The 19,694-nt window shown below is 41.8% G+C and overlaps 1 long non-coding RNA gene across 1 annotated transcript; it reads left to right on the plus strand.

Annotated features, from left to right (window-relative positions):
• Window positions 1-3,209: 3,209 nt before the first annotated feature.
• LOC145510693 (uncharacterized) lies at window positions 3,210-19,694 on the plus strand. Its single transcript, XR_014057219.1, has 3 exons — window positions 3,210-3,924; window positions 5,884-5,984; window positions 15,086-19,694. It is a non-coding gene; the product is annotated as an uncharacterized LOC145510693 (long non-coding RNA).

Genomic DNA, 19,694 nt, shown 5'->3' on the forward strand with positions numbered 1-19,694 from the left:
GCTAGGAAGAGCTTAGGGCAGGAGAAAGGGAGGAAACACTGCTTTTTTTTTTTTTTTTTTAACATTTTTCAAATAGAATATGACAAGAAGAGAAAGTGACTCTTAGATCTAAAATAGAGTAATCATACGTTCTATACAAGCACTTTATCCTGTATTTAGAGCTTCAGTTAATATTTAGAGGATCCCTGTAAGAACTTTGAATTTGGATCATTTAAGGCTTGATGAAAGAATATAATGCATCCTTTTTCTAAACTCAGACCTCTTTGCTGCTATCAAATAAGAAATTTTTAAAAATACCATATAAAAATGTACAGTGCTGTTATAGTTGCTTTTTATTATTACTAGCCACTTCAGTGATAGTTAAACCCAAAGCAGCAGTGTGTAAATGCCATGAGAACTGTGATTTCAAACCAGCTTCTCACTCAAGAACAGCTGGGCTAAGCAAACCAACTCCTTCCAGAGACTGGATTATACTTCCACCTTGGGATCTTGTTAGGCATTGGAGTGGGATTTGGGGGAACTTTCAGTTTATATGGTCGGATCCCACCTCAGCTCTCTATCAGGCAGAATAATACCTGTGTCTTCCTGCAATCCTAGAGTGTTAGAAGGATTGATGAGATAATCCTACTATAGAACATTTTGACATCAAAAGCAAAAATGGGAGCTAAGGATTATGCCTCTTGGAGAGAGGCACATCACCGTCCACTCTGAAGCCATCACTACCTACCCTACACAGACCTAGGTATCCCCTCCCATCTGCCCTTCTCTGTGACACAAGCCACACTGTACTGTCAGTGTGTCCTCCATAGACCAGGAGAACTTGAAGAAGTGGGTCTTATGAATCTTGGCATCCTCAGAGCCAATGCAGCTCCGGGCAGAGCAGGTACTCAGTATTTGCTGAAGCCATGATAATTTATCAAACATCCCATCATCCTAAAGTACTGCCTTGACTCAGCCTTATTTTAGATAATACCCCTGCCAGTTAGTTTGGTGAGACTCTATGACTAGGGCTGGATGTGGACGAGGAGAACCAGGTAGCCAGCTTACCTTCCCTTTGGTACATAATGTTCACTTTTTTTTTTTTAGATCAAGGACCACTCTGTGTTTTGATGAAACCTTCCTCTTTAGGGTCATTATTGCTGCTCAGTTCCACACAAGAGCTGGAAATTATGACCTACATGAGAGCCTATACCATTTGCTTCTGCCAGATACTCTGACGAGGAGAATATAGAAGGCAAAAAATAGCATCCCTACTATGTGCCAACCATTTAGAACAACATGCTACCTGCAATTGTGTCAGACCTGCAGATACAGGTCTGAGAGGTCTGGACTGAGGGGTCTTTTTGATTAATTGTTGTTCAGTCACTAAGTCATGTGTGACTCTTTGTGACCCCATGGTCTGCAGCACACCAGGCTTCCCTATGCTTCACTATCTCCTGGAGTTTGCTCAAACTCAGTACTTAATCTTTTTATGTGATTTGATCTTGAATACCATAAGCCTAGCAGAGCAAGTCTAACCATCAGGAGTTCTCATATTCAGTGCTCATCATCTCACATGTGACCCATTTCACAGATTAATATAATCTACTAGACTCTGGCAGGCAGCTGAATTTACTGCCCTGATTTAGTTCAACCACCTGTAAAATGTTGTGTTATCATATTAAACCAAGACCCAAGGCCACTTATTTGGAGAAGATTGTCAGTCAGACTTCCAAAAGGCTCCCAATGGTCCTACTTCTTGCTATCCACTTCCTGTATAATATGTACCAATTGTGTGGGGGCTGGAAATCTAGTGGTTTGCTTCTAACAAACACAATACAGGGAAAATGGAAGGAAGTCACTTCCCAGGATAGGTTATATGAGACTGACTGTGTCTTGCTCGCATTCTGTCTTGCTAGTACCCTCTCTTTTTCTTGCCCTCTTGGCTTGTTCACTTTAGTGAACCAAGTTCCCATGTTGGAGAGGCCTATGTAACAAGGAACTGAGGGTGGTGTCTGGCCAATATTGAGCAAAGAACTGTAGTCCTCAAGCCAACAGCTGGTGAGGAATTGGATCCAGCCCACAACTACTCAATGAGCTTGGAAGCTGATCCCAACCTCACTCAAGTCTTGAGATGATGTGGCCAGACCCAACCTTATGACTGTCTTCTAGAGATCCTGGGCTAACCCAGGATTGTGGCTGTGGAGAAAGCCCGAAGCAGAAGACACAGCTAAGTCACACCCAGATTCAAGTTGTTGCTTTAAGCCATTAAGCTATTCGTTACACAGCCGAAAGTGTTCTGGTACCAATTTCAATGGAGGAGTTGGGGTGGGGTTCTCCATGTTAACAAGCAAATCTCTGAGGAGGGCTTTTCCCTCACCAAGCAAGTAATTCTCCAGGACAACAACTGGGTGTCCTACAATTCAACTCCATTCTGACACTATTATCCATAGATAGCATCAGATTCCACAGACTCAGGCTCAGTCTTGTAAGACTGCCCTTCCCCCCACCACTTCGATGCCAATCACAATCACCTGTGCTTCTGAATGCTGCTGCTAAGTCACTTCAGTCGTGTCCAACTCTGTGCGACCCCACAAATGGCAGCCCACCAGGCTACCCCGTCCCTGGGATTCTCCAGGCAAGAACACTGGAGCGGGTTGCCATTTCCTTCTCCAATGCATGAAAGTGAAAAGTGAAAGTGAAGTCGCTCAGTCGTGTCCGACCCTTAGCGAACCCATGGACTGCAGCCTACCAGGCTCCTCTGTCCATAGGATTTTCCAGGCAAGAGTGCTTCTGAATGACTGGCTATAAATCAGAGGTTCCCACAACTTTCTCCTTGAGTCTTATTAGCTTGCTAGAGAAGCTCACAGAGCTCAGAGAAACACATTTACTTACTAGATCACTTGTTTACTATAAAATGATGTAGGAGGAGCAAACAGATGGAAGACATGCAGAGGGCAAGGTATGGAGAAAGAGCTTAGTGTCCATGCTCTCTCCAAGCTCACTGCTCCACCAATACTACATGTGTTCACCAAACTGGAAGCTTCTGAACCCTGTCCTTTTGGGGCTTTTGCAGGGCATCATTACATAGTCATAACTGATTAAATCATTGGCCATTGGCAACTGATTCAACCTCGAGTCCTTCTCTGGAAGTCAGGGGTGGAACTGAAAAGTTCTAACCCTCTTGTTACAATACTGGGTCTCCTGGCAACCAGCTGCCATCCTAAAGTGGGGTCCAAAAGTCATCTCAAAAAATGGGCCAAAGAACTAAACAGACATTTCTCCAAAGAAGATATACAGATGGCTAACAAACACATGAAAAGATGCTCAACATCACTCATTATTAGAGAAATGCAAATCAAAACCACAGTGAGGTACCATTTCACACCAGTCAGAATGGCTGCTATCCAAAAGTCTACAAGCAATAAATGCTGGAGAGGGTGTGGAGAAAAGGGAACCCTCTTACACTGTTGGTGGGAATGCAAACTAGTACAGCCACTATGGAGAACAGTGTGGAGATTCCTTAAAAAACTGGGAATAGAACTGCCATTCGACCCAGCAATCCCACTGCTGGGCATACACACCGAGGAAACCAGAATTGAAAGACACGTGTACCCCAATGTTCATTGCAGCACTGTTTACAATAGCCAGGGCATGGAAGCCACCTAGATGTCCATCAGCAGACGAATGGATAAGGAAGCTGTGGTACATATACACAATGGAATATTACTCAGCCATTAAAAAGAATACATTTGAATCAGTTCTATTGAGATGGATGAAACTGGAGCCCATTATACAGAGTGAAGTAAGCCAGAAAGAAAAACACCAATACAGTATACTAATGCATATATATGGAATTTGAAAGATGGTAACGATAACCCTATATGTGAGACAGAACAAGAGACACAGATGCATAAAACAGTCTTATGGACTCTGAGGCAGAAGGTGAGAGTGGCACGTTCTGAGAGAATAGCATTGAAACATGTATATTATCATATGTGAAACAGAACACCATTCCAGGTTCGATGCATGAGACAAATGCTCAGGGCCGGGGCAATGGGATGACCCAGAGGGATGGGATGGAGAGGGAGGTGGGAGAGGGGTTCAGGATGGGGAACACATGAAAACCCATGGCTGATTCATGTCAATGTATGGCAAAAACCACTACAATATTGTAAAGTAATTAGCCCCCAACTAAAATAAATAAATTTATTAAAAAAAAAAGTCATCTCAGTAACATAACAAAAACACTTTTATGGCTTTCCTCCTTTAAGAAATTGCAAATGTTTCAGGAGTTCCATGCCAGAAATGGAGTTGAAGGTCAATATTTATCTTGATACAAACCACGATATCAAAGCAGCTCCAAAGAACTAACACGGTGGCCGAGTAAGACATGGAGCCTCGACCCCTGCCTTCCATTCACCACTCTGTGTTCCATAGGTATTGGCAGCACGGGGTCCCTTTAATCAGCCAGCAGACATCCATGCTATCAAGCTCAGAGTAAAAAGAGTTGTCCTCCTTTCTTGGCTAGACAGAAAACTTCACAAGCATTAAAATAGCTGCAATTGATCAAAAATTAAACGCAGCAAGATAGAATATAAAAATGAACGCAAGTCACTGGAGTGTTACACTGGCAATTATTTCTGTGTTCAGGGAAGGGAGTCAGGCTTTTAAAAGTTACTTTCAGAGGTCCACACTGAAGACAAAATCCCTCTCTCTGACCCCACCGTCCCTATCTGGGAAGGGCCAGACTCCTTCCCAGTCCAGGAGGGAGCTGTGGGTGGGAAAGCCCCATATGTGACCCCACTCAACTGAACACGTGAAACTGCTGGATCCTCATGTCCATCAGATGTGAGCTGGAAGCAGGGTGGGGGAGGGGAGGTGGGCTTCGAGCAGTGGTCCCTACATCACGAGCTCCCTCGGGTCTCCTGTCTTGATCATCCATCATGACTCCCTTTCCAGCTTTCCAGCCTTGGCTTGGGGCCAGCCCTTCTGTCCTGTCATCTTCAGAGACTCTGAATAATTCCCTCCCTTCATTTATATTGCTTCTGTGAAGTATAACTTTATCATGTTCCTCCAGAGCCTTCTTTTTCTAGGTTATATAAATTTAGCTCTTCACCCTCCTTTCACAACTTGCCCTCTAATCCTCTTGCCAGTTTATTAATTTTTCTTCATTTCTTACACATATGCACAGGTACACACCCTTTTACAGGGTAAAAGGGCCATGGGAAACAGGACCAAGAAAAATGTGGAAAATTCACACTGAGAAGGGAGAAAGGAAAGGAAGTTTCTTTATTCTGATAGTGAATGCATGGAAACTCATTTGGGGGAGGTCATAGAATGAACATCATTTGGAAAAGATTATGGTTTTTGGAAACTATATTTAGTTTCTTCCTCAAGATAAAGAGTTCTAAGTAAGATGTTTTCAACATGTGCAGGAGGGCAAGGGCTAAGAGATTTATTTTCTCTTACATTTCTTTTCCTCCTCCACTCTGTCATCTCTCTCCCAAAATCTCACTGAGCCTCTGACTGATCTCAACCTACTCAAACACACTCCAAGGCATGGGGAGAAACAGAGAAGCCACCTTTCTTGGGGTGAAGGCAAGAACAAGAGTGCTAACTCTAATCTCTGCCTCAGGGTAACCCTTAAAGTCAGCAGAGTTTCTCTGGGTGCACAAACCCTCCCTGCCCTGACTGCAAGTTTCTAACCCACAGATAAGTGCATTTAGGAGACACATACAGTTGTTTTATTGCATTACAGAAAATACCTGAGAATCAATGAATTTATGCCTTGTTTTTTTTTTTTTTTCTAGAAACCCTCTTGAAACCCATGTTATTTTTATGATTTTAAAATCTTTATTTTTTTTCTCCCTTTTCCCTTTCTCCTTAATCTTTCTATTTTAGGGAGTTGAAAATATTTCTGTTACTCAGGACTTAAATGCAGCCCTTCTGGCATTAGGGGCTAAGGAGGATGACCATGTCCTCCCCAGACTCTTTCTCTTACGGTAAGTTAAAGTCACCCCGTGCTGTCCAACTCTTTGTGACCCCATGGAATATAGCCTGCCAGGCTCCTCTGTCCATGGGGATTCTCTAGGCAAGAATACTGGAGTGAGTTCCCATGCCCTCCTCCAGGGGATCTTCCTGACCCAGGGATTGAACCTGGGTCTCCTGCATTGCAGGCAAATTCTTTACCATCTGAGCCACCAGTGAAGCCCCTCTTACAGAAGAGGGCAACAAAAGGGATCGTATCTTTTCTCTTTGGGCAAGAGAGAAGGATTTAGCCAAGCAAACATGGAGTTCTTTAGGGACAAAGAGAGAAGGCAAATGAAGAACCTGGTGTTGTTTAGTGTTAGGACAAGCCTCCAAAGAGCAGATGGTGGATGTTGTTGGCACGGGTTACGTATATGTCTGTGGCAGGTAGAGCAATGCATCCCTCCAAAGATGCCCACATCCCAACCTCAGAACCCGTGACCCAAGTCACCTTCCCCAGAGAAAGGGACTCTACAGATGGGATTAAGAAGATGAGCCCTGAGGTGGGGAGGTTGTCCTGGGTTATCCAGGTAGACCGAACGGAATAAGGGTCCTAAGAAGAGGGAGGAGGGGGGTCAAGGAGGGAAAAGGTGAGGTGACAATGGAACCAAAGACTGCAGAGATGCACTGTGGAGGCAGGGGTCATGAGCCAAGGAAGGCAGGCAGCTTCCAGAAGGTGGAAAAAACCAGGACACCCTCTCCATTAGAGCCTCCGCAAACAATGAGCCTTGCTACCCCACTTTCCCCTAGTAAGACTGATTTTGGACTTCTGACCTCTAAAACCATAGGAGAGTACATTTGTGTTGCTTTCAGTCAGTTTGTGGCAATCTGTTGTAACCAGCAATAGGTAATCAATACAATGTCTTTTTCAATTTTTTATTGGGGTAAAAGTCACATAATATAAAACATGTTATGTTAACCATATTTAACTGTACAGTTCAATGGCACTAAGTACATTCACATTGTTGTGCAACTTTCACCATCATCTATCTCCAGAATTTTTCACTTTCCTAAACTGAACCTCTGTCCCCATTAAACACTAACTTCCCATTCCCTCCCTGCCCCCACCCCTCCGTGGGCCCAGCATCACCCAATGTGTAAGGTAGGTACTATTACTCCCATATACCAGAAGAGAAAAAAGAGACAAAACTACTCATCCAAGTTCACAGAAACCAAAGACTGCCTAATTACAGTCTCATGCTTGCAGGATAAAGATTCCCTTGAGTGACTATCCTGATGTTTACATTCTGTCCACTAGATGAAGCACAGCATTCACTAGTGACTATGAACACACTCATTTCTTATGACTTGCTTTTTTTTTATGGCTCTCATCTGGGCAGTAGTTTGGTTTAGTGAGCTTTGGAGTCAGAGCTCTCACCGAATCCCAGCTCTGGCTGTAAGATCTTGAATAGTATAGCGAAGTGGCTATTGAAATTATATACAACCTTTGACTCAGCACTCTCAACCCTGAGGATATTGTCCTTAGAAGTAAAAGAACCAATCACTTAAGACTATACATATAAGGATGATTCGTTTATAGTAGGGGGACAAAAGGAAAGATGAATGCCTACTACACAGAAATGGCTGAATTAATGGGCTAAATCCAAACAATGGATTATGCAGCCATTGGAACCCTGAGCTGGATCTACGTGAGGTAACTGGTGAATTCTACAAAATGCTATACAATGAAAATACAAGATACAGATGTGTATACATATAATATATACACAGATATATAACAACCCCAGTTTTATAAGTCAATGACAAGACTCCTTGAGATTATATAAGCAAGGGGAAAAGGTATGTAAAATATTACAGACAAAATTAAATATCCATTCTTAATTTTTAGAAATGGCAAGGAAATAGTGTTAGATAAATTAGACTGTTACAAGATAAAATACTTCTGTTGTAACCCCAAAGGAAGTGTTATGCCTAATGGGAAACACTAGAAATAGTCCCATTAAAGTCAAAAATAGAACTTGATGTTGTGCTACAAGTATAAGAAATACAACTGGGTAAGAAAAAGAAATAATTCTAAAAGTTGAAAAGGAACATGAAAAATTATTTGCAGGTGCTATGACCATATGAAACCAACTGAAAAGTTACCATAACCAATAAGAGAATTCAAAAAGATATTAGGGATGTAAAAATAGAAATGTCAGCTTTCACATACACAACCACATGGATGATAAAATCTAAGAAAAGACTACATGAATATGGCAACCAAAACAGGAATTAATGAGAATATGTAGGGCCCCTAAGATAACATTTACAATACTCCTGAAGAACCAAGAAGATTTTTTTTTTAATGGAAACACACACCATGACACAGGTGTGAAATTTCTGTAACCTAATTTATAAGTTTAATACATCCCAATTAAAACACCCCAAAGGTTACTGGGTAGGGCGGAAGATTCTAAAGCTCACATGAAAACATAAATTGCAATAACCAGGAAAACTCTGAAAAAAAAAAACCAATGGACTACAGCAAGGGAGGTGGAAATAGTCATACGAGATATTAAAACATGTTTTAAAACCTTCTCTTAAAAAAAAAACCTTCTCTTATTAGAACAGTATGGTAATAATATGTTAATAGATTGATGGAAGGGAATAGGAAGTCCAAAGTATACACACACATACACCTATCTATAGAGAGACTTGAAATCATATGATAAAGACATCTCAAATCAGTCACAAACTGGTTCGATAAATGACAGTGGGATAATTGGAAAACTACCTAGAAACATATAAAGCTGGATGCAGGTTTCAATAGACACAGTGGGATTGTTGCCAAATGGATTAAAGGCTTAAATGCATTGAAACTATCAAAGTTCTAAACAAAAACATGGGGGAGTTATAACCTTGGAGTGATGATGATGCTCTAATTAGGACTCAAATTTAGAAGTGATAAAAGAAAAGACTGGTAAACTTGACCTAAAATAGAAAGTTTTCTATGGGGAGAAACACTATAAAAGACCACAACAGGAGAGAAACTAAGAAAAGCTATTTGCAGTTCATATCAGAGAGTGCTCTCTCCCTAACATACAAAAAATGCCCAATAGAAAAATGGATAGAGAGTATGAATAAGTAATGCATGGAAAAGGGACTACACACCTCTCATCTCAAACATGAAGAGATAGTCAACTTTATTTATACAAAAGAGAAATAATTCAAACTACTCTGACTTAGTTTTCACCTATGAGACTGACAGAATCCCAAGAGTGTGATGAAAACTATTGCCAAAGCAATGGGGAAAGAGGCATGTTAACCTCTGAGGGTGAGAGGACAATTGGTCAGTGCCTATCAGAATTACAAATGCTCCCCTTTACCTCTGATGCAGTAATACATCCTACAGACACACTAACACTCACTGGGAAAGACACGTGGCTCAGGAGAGGGTGGTTGATTTCACCATTGTCTGCAAGAGCACAAAATTGAGAACCACCTCAGAACTTTAATCAAGTTATGGAGTGAAGTAATTCAGACAGAGAAGGAGAAAGATCATTTGACATCCCTTGTATGTAGACTCTAAGAAGAAAGGATACAAATGAACTCACTTACAGTAAGAGACTTACAGACTTAGAGATCAAACTTATATTAGCCAGGGAGTAAGGATGGGGGGGAAGGGATAGTTGGGGAATTTGGGATGGACATGTACACACTGCCATATTTAACATGGATATCACCAAAGACCTATTGTATAGCACAGGGAACTCTGTTCAATGTTATGTGGCAGCCTGGATGGGAGGGGAGTTTGGGGGAGAACGGATACATGTGTACGTATGGCTGAGTCCCTCTGCTGTTAACCTGAAACTATCACAACACTGTTAACTAGCTACACCTCAATACAAAACAAAAATTCTTTAAAAAAAGTTAAAATTCTGAAATTTGCTTTTATAAATTAATGAAGTAGAACATGATGCAACTATTTAAAAAGAAAACTCTTCATGCTCGGATTTGTAAAGAACTCTACGATATTGTTGGAGAAGGCAATGGCACCCCACTCCAGTACTCTTGCCTGGAAAATCCCATGGATGGAGGAGCCTGGTAGGCTGCAGTCCATGGGGTCGCTAAGAGTTGGACACGACTGAGCGACTTCACTTTCACTTTTCACTTTCATGCACTGGAGAAGGAAATGGCAACTCACTCCAGTACTCTTGCTTGGAAAATCCCATGGATGGCGGAGCCTGGTGGGCTGCCATCTATGGGGTCACACAGAGTCGGACACGACTGAAGCGACTTAGCAGCAGCAGCAGCTACGATATTGTTAAGTTAAAAAATAAAAAGCAACTTACGGTATAGTGTGTCCATGCTATCATGACTGTACAAAGGCAGAAAGCCATCCATATATGCATGAAAAGCCTCCAGAAAGAGTCGACAGATCAACAACAGTGCTTCTCTTTTGAAAGAGTTTTTGTTTTTCTAAGAATTAAATATTTGAGAGTATTTCCACGTTGATATTTTTGCCATAGGCATTCATTATTTAAACACGAAAAGGGTATTTTTTATTTTGAGAAGAAGGGAACTTCAAAGTTCAAATTTGGAAGTTAGATTAAGTGCCTCTAAATTCTGATTCCACTTCTGAGCAGCTGTGGATATTCAACCCTCCAAGCTTTACTTCTGACACGCATGTTATAGCTCAGCATGGGCTGTTCTGAGGTTTCACTGTGGTAATGACTGTAGAAGTCTGGGCCCAGAGTAAGGCCTGGAGAAAGACCACTTATTATTCCCTCACAGGTTGTTGTGGAGAGAAGGCCATGAGACAAATTACCTAAAGCTGCTGGTGCAGGCACTCAGGGAATATTCATACCCTCCTTCCCTTTCTCCTCCAATCCCCCTGTAGCCCACGTCACGACAGGCCTCATTGCCAGCCAATGTTCCTTGTCTACTCAAACTTCCCAAGTCATCTTTCTTGACAGAATGTCACCATGAAGAAAAAAAGCTAAAGACTGGAAATAGTGGTAAATTACTTGTTTTGGAGGTTTTCCACCCTTCGGACCAAGTTATTGACCAGAGACACATTAATACATCTTTTGTTACCCGAACATCACTGACCAGAAATGTTTCAATATTCACTTACATAACAAATTGCCAGCCACAGGCAGTTTCTGCAAAAATCCCCTGGTCAATAATGTGTTACACTGAACTTCCATAGTAATTGCAAACTGCAGACCTGGTGAAACTGCTTGGCTGGAAGTGGGTGGGACTACATGCACAGTTGAAGAAGCTCAGGGACTCAATCTGGATGCAAATGAGTAATTATGCTGAGAACTTTTGATTTCCAAGTGACCAAAATTTAGAGTGTACAGAGAATTAATAAACTCATGCTTTTCAGCCTCTTCTGTTTTCTTCTTGATGTTAATATTTGAGTTGAATGAATCCTCTCAATTTGATATAAGAAGCAGCCAAAAATTCAAGAGATACTGGTCATTAATTACTTTAACCAATATTTATTAAGTACCTGATAAGTGCAAAGCATAATGCTGGTCTCTTTGTGTGGTCTGAAGAAAATGATTAAAAGTCACAATGATTTTGCTCTAAAAGTTGAATAACAAAGTAACCCAGTCCTTTAAGAGTAGGAAAATAAAATATCAGTAATTCTAGCCCTACTAATGTCAAGTTTTTCCAAGAAGAGATTATTATGCTTTAAAAGTTGAACAAGGTAACCCAGTACTTTAGAGTAGGGAGTCAAAATATCAGTAATTCCAGTTCTACTAATTTCAAGTTTTTCTAAGAAGAAAGATTACTATACCAACAATTTATATAAAATAGAGACAGGAAATGCCTTGGATTCTTCCACTGTAGTAAGCTTCAACATTTTTCTAACAGCAGTTATATGTAAATGATACATGTGGATTTTGAATCATTTTTAATTGCCCCATTAGGGAGCTCTTGTAGGTATATACTATGCAGTGCTTTGTAGGTAAAGTTTACCATTTGAAGATAAAAATCTCTACAGATGATGATAGATAGATGTAATACTGTAGATAATGTGATCTATAATCCAAATCTCATCTGGAGCCTGGAAGGGGAGAGGAGTCAGGCGTGAGGAACAGTTTTGCACAACCTCATTTACTCCCACAGCTCTTTAATGGGGACATTATCATTCCCACTTTACAGACAGTGCTGTGGAGCCTTAGGAAGTAAGTGGCTGAGCCAAGTCTCCCCAAACGATAAACAGCCACGTCCCAGATCTACTGACTACACGGCCTTCTCTTTGTCTTTCTCACCCCAATGCTTAATTCCCCCTTGCACGGAAGCCATTAGTGAAACAGAAGGCTGAGGCTAGGAGTGTCCAAGACCATGACACAAACAGAGCATTGGCAATTGGACACGGAAGAACCCAACTCCTTGCCGGCCTTGATTTTCTATAATAAGTCCTTAGAGATGCTGGTGATTGAGAGGAGGGACTCTACTTTACAGGCTTTTAAAAATGATCACTCAGCGATGGGGTGTTTTCAAAGTTCAAAACTGCCCATGCCACAGGTTCAGGGTACTGCAATCTTCACATTCACCAGGCCCTATCCATGGCCTGTACTTCTCGAGCTCCCCCTTCCCAAACCTCCCCATCCCAACAGCAGTGTGTTAGTTCTTCAACAGGTTGTGTCAGTAACATTTTCATTGCAGACTTCTGTTTTATATCCTAACTGATTTTTCATTTAAACACCCATTATTTTAGAAAGCTCAGGGCAACTTCAAGTTTCCAGGTTGATCAAAATAAGACTATTTTAGCTATTCTAGTCCTTGCTCCATTTTGCAAACTTCCTATGCGTTCTTCCTTAAACTGTGTGATCTCTCCACCAAAAAGTAAAGGATCCTCAAGTTGATCTGGCAAGAAAAATAGAAGAAAAGCTGCTGGTGGAGGGGTACAGATACAATCTGATCTTTTCAATAAATCCTTCTGGACTTGGCCAAGATAGAAAAACAGATCTTGCTGTGACTTATTAGAGGTAAAATTTTAGACAAAATAAAAGTAGTAAACTCTTAAGGACTCTGAATAGTCAACAGAAGCAGGTGGGCGATTTGCAGAAAAACTGAAAACTTGAACAACTGATGTGGCAACAGTGAATTTCCTGGTTCTATGTTTTTGTTTTTTCTCCCTGTATCTTCTAGCTCTGACCCAAAGGCAAGCCAAACAGGGAAACTGAACAACAAAACTCATAAAATCTATCTTTCTGGCCAAAGGACTGACAATAGGGGCTCATTAAAAGCTGTCGAGTGTGGCAGAAATCCTTACTGTTTCCCCTCTTGCTTCTCTACCAGCCTGTCCCAATGACAGTCACACAGTTGCCACAGTAGCATGAACATCTGAAGATCCTGAGATAAAACCTCTCTCTCTTAAGAGAGGGACTAGGAAAAAAAAAAAAAGTCCCACACAAACAGATGGAGAGCTATATCATGTTCTTGATTGGATTGGAAGAATCAAAATTGTGAAAATGACTATCTTCCCCAAAGCAATCTACAGATTCACTGCAATCCCTATCAAATTACCAATGACATTTTTCACAGAATTAGAACAAAAAAATTTCACAATTTGTATGGAAACACAAAAAACCCTGAATAGCCAAAGTAATCTTGAGCAAGAAGAATGGAACTGAAGGAATCAACCTTCCTGACTTCAAACTATACTGCAAAACTACAGTCATCAAGACAGTACAGTAACGGCACAAAAACAGAAATACAGATCAGTGGAACAAGATAGAAAGCCCAGAGATAAACCCACCCACCTATGGGCACCTTATCTTTGACAAAGGAGGCAAGAATATACAATAGAGAAAGACAGCCTCTTCAATAAGTGGTGCTGGGAAAACTGGATAGCTACATATAAAAGAATGAAATTAGAACACTTCCTAACACCAGACACAAAAATAAACTCAGAATGGGTTAAAGACCTAAATGTAGGGACAGAAACTATACAACTCTTAGAGGGAAACATAGGCAGAACACTCTTTGACATAAATCACAGCAATATCCTCTTTGACCCACTTCCTAGAGTAATGGAAATAAAAACAAAAAATAAACAAATGTAAGTAATTAAACTTAAAAGCTTTTGCACAGCAAAGGAGTCTATAAACAATGAAAAGACAACCCTCAGAATGGGAGACAATAATTGCAAATGGAACAACTGACAAAGAATTAATCTCCAAAATTTACAAGAAGCCCTTGAAGCTCAATCCCAGAAAAACAAACAACCCAATCAAAAAATGGGTGGATGGCCTAAGCAGACATTTCTCCAAAGAAGACATACAGATGGCCAACAAACACACGAAAAGATGCTCAACATCTATCATTGTTAGAGAAATGCAAATCAGAACCACAATGAGGTGTCACCTCACACTGGTCAGAATGGCCATCACCAAAAAGTCTACAAACAATAAATGCTGGAGAGGGGTTGGAAAAAAGGGAACTCTCTTGCACTGTTGGTGGGAATGTAAATTGATACAGCCACTATACACACACACACACACACACACACACACACACACACACACACACACACACAATGGAATATGAGCCGTGAAAAAGGAATGCATCTGAGTCAGTTCTAGTGAGGTAGATGAACTTAGAGCCTTTATACAGAGTGAAGTCAGTCAAAAAGAGAAATACAAAGATCATATATTAATCCATATATATGGAGTCTAGAAAAAAATGCTACTCATGAGCCTATTTGCAGGGCAGGAATAGAGATGCAGACATAGAGAACAGACTTGCGGACACAGCAGAGGACGGAGAGAATGGGAGGAATTGAGAGAGTAGCATTGAAACATATATATTACCATATGTAAAACAGATAGCTAATGGACAGTTGCTGTATACCAAAGGGAGCTCAATGCAGTGCTCTGTGACAACCTAGAAGGGTGGGATGGGAGGGAGGTTCAGAGGGAGGGGGCACCTGTATACTTATGGCTGATTCATGTTGCTACATGGCAGAAACCAACACAACACTGTAAAGCAATTATCCTTTGGTTGAAAATAAATTTAAAAATAAAAAATAAATTTAAAGTTCTTGTTGTAAAAACAGTATGAAGGTGATTCTTGGAATTTTTTTTTCCTTTTCCTCTTCATTTCTCCCCAGGTGAAATAGTGATGGCGGCCACAACTCTAAGAGAAACCCTGCATCTCCAGCTGGATGAGTAAGGAAAGAGGGCTGATCTGCAATAAACTATGTATAGTCTGAGGCAATGATATACAGGATATAATGCACAAATCCACATTTGCAGCAGATGTCAGTTCCACTAAGTCAGTCATGGTTTTTCTCTGAGAGGAAGGAACCCAAAATAAGTCTGCCTGTCACAAGGTGTCTGAGTGGTCTCCCTAAGGATGGCGCCAGCTAAGTTGACAGCTTTACCCACGGCTGATTTTTTTTGATTCACACTAATATGAACCTTAAAGATCCCCACAATGTGTGCTCATTCTCCTGGATCCATCCCACATTTCTCAGATCCCACGGTCACCAGTTTCAACCTACGCCAAAGATGATGTGCTAATATGTTTTCCGAGCCCAGGACAGTGAGAATAAGAAAAAACAGAGTTAGGCACAGAGGATAGAAAGCAGTGAAAGGTATAATGTGTTACCACCTGGACACTGGTTCACCGTGAGTTGTCAGCCAGCGGGTTTACGTGCTCAGCCACGTGGGACACCTCCATACGGGCTATTTGCTATAGCCCATGGTAGGGAGGGAAAGAATTGATCTGCTGGCTCCTTCCCATCTACCACTGGTAAACATTTGCCCAAAGATTTATTAGGGTTGGCTTTGCCTTTTCAGCAGGTATTTGGGAAACTACAGCATGTACTTGTGCCTCTGGAAGTGGCAGGAAGAGCAAAAGGCTCTGTGGTTGGTTGTCTGCAGGGAGCAGAGCCAAATGGTCTCACAGGGAGTCAACTGGCCATAGCAATGGCTTAGGTGGAGTTATGTAGCCTATGGACTGGGAGATAGCTGAGACCAAACAGTCTCAAGAGGTGCCTAAGATACGCCCACAAAGAAGCTTTGCATTTTCATTTATTCAACACTTATTACACTCCTATGCACTGTACAGGATCTTGGGAAAACAGAAATGTCTTCTGCCATCAAGGAACTTTTTCTAGTGAAGATAACACAAACTCTGCACAATGTTTAGTACTATGAGTTTTTAAAAATGCCGAAGCTTTCCAGAAGAGGATATTCAACCATGCCTAAGAATTTGGGGAAAGTGGTTCCTGGAGAAAACCATGAACTGCATTCAACTGTGTAAAATCAAAGTCTTCAGTTAGAAAGAAACTCAAGAGCTCATCTGGCCAACAGTTTACTTCAATCACATGAGTCTTTATTATTACGAGACCCAAGACAAGTTAAACACCACTGCAATCCCCACTTACCTTGGGCTGTATTACATATTCGGGTATTATTAACCATGAGCACTTTTCATACCAAAGACACTGCATATCTCTGAGCCTTTGCAAGTAAAATCCCCTTTCCAGGGTGCCCTTTTGCATTACTCAAGACAGGCCAACCTTTTTTTCCTTTTTCAGACCTTTGTTTATGTTGACCATTTTTAAAGTCTTTATTGAATTTGTTACAATGTTGCTTCTGTTTTATGTTTTGGGTTTTTGGCTGTGAGATATGTGGGATCTTAGCCCACCCACCAGGGATCAAACCCACACCCTCTGAACTGGAAGGCAAAGTCTTAACCACTGGACCACTAGGGAAGTTCCACAACAGACAAATCTTTTGCTGCCATATCATCCACTCTGAAATTTCATGGCTTTAAACAACATGTTTCTGCTCATTGTCATCACTCAAGAGTCTAGACTGATGACAGCTTTATCTTAACATTGTTTCCACAGCTTCTGCAGTAGGGAGACGGGAAAATGGTCAATCACTGCTGGCAGCTAAAGCTTCTACCTAGCAGAGACACACATCACTTTCCCTCACATCTCACTGGCTCAAGCACAACTGTCCATTGGCCACACTTAAATTCAAGAGGATAAGGACACGCTACTGTATTGTGTGCCTAAAAGATAAGAACCAGAAGTAGTCATGGAAATAGTATTTAACAACTCATAATTCTAAAATGTCTTCATCTGTTGAATTCCTACTCAAGCATCTAGATTCAGGCCAGGTGTCATCTATTCAAAGCAGCCTCCCTGCTCCATCTCTTCCACCTCCAGGCTGGTTAAAAGATCTCACCTGCGCTCCACACACCGTTCCCTTACCTCCTTGCACCACAATGCCGCAGAGATCTCCCCTCTCTGCTGGTGTCCCCCAGAGTACTGAGAGCTCCCCAAGGTCAGCAGCTCCTCCTCACTCACCTCAGTGTGCTCAGCACCCAGCACAGTGTCTGATCACATCAACAGACACTCAATGCATGTTTGTTGAACTGAACAAAATTAACACCAACAGAACTGAAAATAAAACTTCCTTAAGAATCCACTGTAACAGAACTAAGTGAAGCAACACACAGTGTTTTAAGCTTTCTCAATGCCAGTCTCTCCACCCTCGCTGTTTATCAAATTAAAGTGACACATTTGGGTGACAAAAAGAACTTCCCTTGTGCAGAATCTAAATATAAACATTCTAGAAAACCTTTGCCATAATCCCTCTTGCTATTCAAGTGTACCTTGCCCAAATCCTCAAGTTTTTTTTTTTTTTCCCTAAACCAAGTTCAGCAAGGAGGTAAGGGCCTAGATGGGGAAAGCAACTCATTTCCCGAGCTCTTTGCAAAGACGAAAATCAGGTCATAAGCAAAAGTCATTTGGAAATCTGATTTCTCTGTGGGTTCATCTATTCTACTCTGCTAAGTGGGTGAATCCCACGAGCACCAGTCCTGTCTTTTCTGGGCTGTTAAGAAAGGAGAATAAATTGTACTCACAGATTTCTTCAAGTCCAGGCCTCTTCGTTGGTGGTCACAAAAACGTAGGCCGGGCCCACCATGGCACCAAACAGAATAAAGGACAGCTCTGTGGAGACCTCCTTGGAAGAAAAGCTGTGACCAACCTAGACAGCATATTAAAAAGCAGAGCCATTACTTTGCCAGCAAAGGTCCGTCTAGTCAAAGCTGTGATTTTTCCAGTAGTCATGTATGGATGTGAGAGTTGGACTATAAAGAAATCTGAGGGCTGAAGAATTGATGCTTTTGAACTGTGGTGTTAGAGAAGAAGACTCTTGAGATTCCCTTGGACTGCAAGGAAATCAGTCCTGAATATTCATTGGAAGGACTGATGCTGAAGCTGAAGCTCCAATACTTTGGCCACCTGATGTGAAGAACTGACTCATTGGAAAAGACCTTGATGCTGGGAAAGTTTGAGGACAGGAGGAGAAGGGGACGACAGAGGATGAGATGGTTGGATGGCATCACCAACTCAACGGACATGAGTTTGAGTAAACTCTGGGAGTTGGTGATGGACTGAGAAGCCTGGCGTGCTGCAGTCCATGGGGTCACAAAGAGTTGGACACAACTGAGTGACTGAACTGACTGACTACGGAGACACCGGGCTGGTAGTGAGGCAAAGAGGATACCTTACCGCATCTCCAAGCAGGCGGCCTGAGAGCAGCCGGAGGAGTCTGAGGAACTGTGCCTAGGCCACTATGTAAAGTGTGGTTCATGGGCCACACCTGGGGCCTCATTAGCAATCTGAAATCTCGGCTCCTCACTGCACACCTGCTGAATCAGAATCTGCCTTTGCAGCAAGACTCCTAGGTGAGTCTTGGGTACCTTAAAACTGGAGACGCACTGAGCCAGGCTCTGAGTACACTTTATGGGAGAGTCTGATAGGTGTAAGGACAGCTGGACCCATCACAGCCTCATCTGTCACTTGGGAGAGGTAAACACTCCTTGACCCATGCAGCATAGCACTGTGTTGAGTCACTGTGTAGGAGGCAGGAGGGACGGAGAGAAAGGAGGCACTATGGATCTGAGGATCTCAGGGTCAGGTGATCTGTGGACAGCACTTTTTATTACCTTGTGAGGCTCAGCTGGGGTAAAAAGGTGGACAGCCAGTTTACCAAGGGGTGACCCGAGAGACCCAGAGATGCTGCAAAACGATTTCCAAAGGCTCCAGACGCTTCTGGCCTCTTGTTCTGAGAGCTGCCGCTGGTATATCTGTCACAGAGTTCACCTTAGGTGAGGGGAATGGGGAGATAGGGTAGAAGCAGGATTTGTGTGTTGGTTCAGACCCCCCAAGTCATTGCTCTCCCTTCAATAAATACCGGCATCTCCTGTGCGTGTTGATCTTCTCCTCTGAATGTCGTTGATTTCTGAGTGCCATCTGTCTGATGTTCATGGTCTCTCCTTTCTCCACTGCAGTTCCTCTCATGTCACTGCCCTTCACATCACTTGATTGACTGGTAACTTGACTCTCCTTTGATATGATCTTGTTTAATTCATCATTTTACATTTTCAGGATAGACTATTTTAGTCCATGTCATTCCATCTACCCTAAGATGAAGACATTTCTCTATTCGGCTCTTCTTTCAACATATTCTTGTACTATATACAATGGCATTAAATATTTTGTATGTTCTTTTTCAAAAGAACTGATATGACACAGTTACTTACAAGTAACTCACTTAAGGCAAGATTGGGTAAAAAGCTTGTGGCATCAATTATCTCTGCTCTCTCCTGTCTTGACAATCTCTCCATCTCCAATGGCAACTGACCTGCAACCTACAACATTAAAATCGCCTCCATCTTTAAAAAAAAAAAAA

This window comes from Giraffa tippelskirchi, chromosome 1, assembly GCF_054371585.1.
Source record: "Giraffa tippelskirchi isolate mGirTip1 chromosome 1, T2T-mGirTip1v1.2.pri, whole genome shotgun sequence".
Lineage (NCBI taxonomy): Eukaryota > Metazoa > Chordata > Mammalia > Artiodactyla > Giraffidae > Giraffa > Giraffa tippelskirchi.